The sequence below is a fragment of the Marmota marmota genome, unplaced genomic scaffold (genome assembly GCF_001458135.2).
Source record: "Marmota marmota marmota unplaced genomic scaffold, marMar, whole genome shotgun sequence".
Taxonomy (NCBI): Eukaryota; Metazoa; Chordata; class Mammalia; order Rodentia; family Sciuridae; genus Marmota; species Marmota marmota.
This window is the reverse complement of record NW_025999915.1, coordinates 432,946-434,953: the sequence shown is the minus strand read 5'-3', so window position 1 is coordinate 434,953 and position 2,008 is coordinate 432,946.

Here is a 2,008-nt window from a genome sequence, read left to right as displayed (position 1 = left end):
TTATGATATATGATATATATATATCATATATACATATATATATATTGTATTTCAACCTTGTTGACTTGCTAAAGTAACTTATAGTAGCTTTTCAAAATAGATTACATTGGATTTCCTATATAGACAATTTTATCTCCAGCTAATATAGACACATTTTCTTCTTAATTTCCAATTTGAATGACTTTGTCCCCATTTCCTGCTCTGTTGCACTGGATAGAACCCAAAGCACAGCATATAGTCTTTCATCATTATTTATGATGTTAGCTAATGTGTTTTCATAGATGTTCTTTATCAGGTTGATGAAGTTTCCTTCTATTTCTAATTTAATGTGGATTGTTAAAAATAACTTTTAAGTTATTTTTTCTGTATTTATAATGTGGTGCTAAGGATTGAACCCAGTGCCTAACTCATGCAAGGCAAGCACTCTTCCCCTGAGCTACAACCCCAAACCAATAATGAGGTTTTTAAACAGGAATGGATGTACAATTTTGTCAAGGGCTATTTCTGTATCTTCCAAATGATCATATTTTCTTCCAAGTTGGTAATAGTATAAATTATATTGTTTTAATTTCCCAACATTCAACCAGTCTTGCATTACTGAGTCACTTTTGACCTTTTGGATTTGAACAATTGGATTATGATGTACCTTGGAGTATATTTCTTCATGTCTTTTGTGTTTGGGGGTTGTTGAGGTTTTTGGATCAATAGTATATAATTTTTAACAAATTTGGACATTTTAGTGATCATTTCTTAAAACATTTCCTCTGTCTTCCTCCTCCCTAGTAGATATCTGTTTCATACATATTAGGCTACTTAAGGTAGTCCCATACTGACTTCCCCTCTGGATATCAAGTGGTGCCTTGTCAATGATATAAGAGCATCCTAGCTAATACACTGCCTTAAGAGGACATAAATGGTAAAGATTCCACAGAGAAATAAGAAAAATAATTGCTCAGTCCCAAGGGAAACACTACCCTTCATCTTTTATGTCTCCTATGAAAATAGAAAAATGAATATTCCTAGTGGTTCTCTAGGGCTTGAGTGGGGTTTATCTATGCCCTCTGGAATTCATGTTGAATGAATTCTCCTTGTAAAGTATTAAGAAATGGAAGCTGGTGAGACATTTAGTAGGTTCATTTAGTTCCAACCTAATGAACCAAATTATTATTCCATTCAAACCAAGACAATTCTGAATTAATGGATTATATTGAGAGTTAGTCTGATGTAAAAGCTGGTTTGGGCATGTGTTTAGTGTGTGCCTTGTTTCCTCTTGTATTTATCCCCAATGGAAAGTCATTAAATACTTTATTGTATGAATTTTATAAGAGAGCACAGAAAGGTAGTATGAGCTTTAAGAACACTTGCTGAAATTTACTGAGAATTTACTTGGTGCCAGTTGTTAGTTTCTCACAAGATTTTCTAAAATGAATTCCTTATCAGTAAAATTTTAAGATATGGCACATATGATCATTAGTACCTCTATTTACAGTATATTGAATTTTTGTATTTTTCATAATTTGCTTGACATAATATTACCTGTTACTGACAAAACAGAGACTAATGTTATTTCAAATCTGAGCATAGCATCCCAGAGAAATTCAGGGAGTTACTAAAGTCACATACCATAGCAGTGGTGGCACCTGAGTTCAAGGATTCTCAACTACACCAGTATTTCCTAAACTTAAATTGGTTCTCATACTACTGTCATAGTTACTGCTATATATTCACTATTCTTTATGAAATATCTTTCCATTGATTCTCCCTTTTTAATCTAAAATATGGTTTTAAAGGAAATACAGTTTTGTCACATAGACTGGACACCAAAATTGTTTGTCATAAATACACAGTAAGTGGAAAAATACATTGAATAAAACAAAGTGATCTTATTAAATTCTAAGTAGATATTGCTGTCTACTGATATTCCTGAGTATGATATTCTAGCTTTTTCCCTGTAGAGCAGAGATGGAGATCAAGTGCCTTGGGCATTCTAATGTGCTTGGGTGACCCA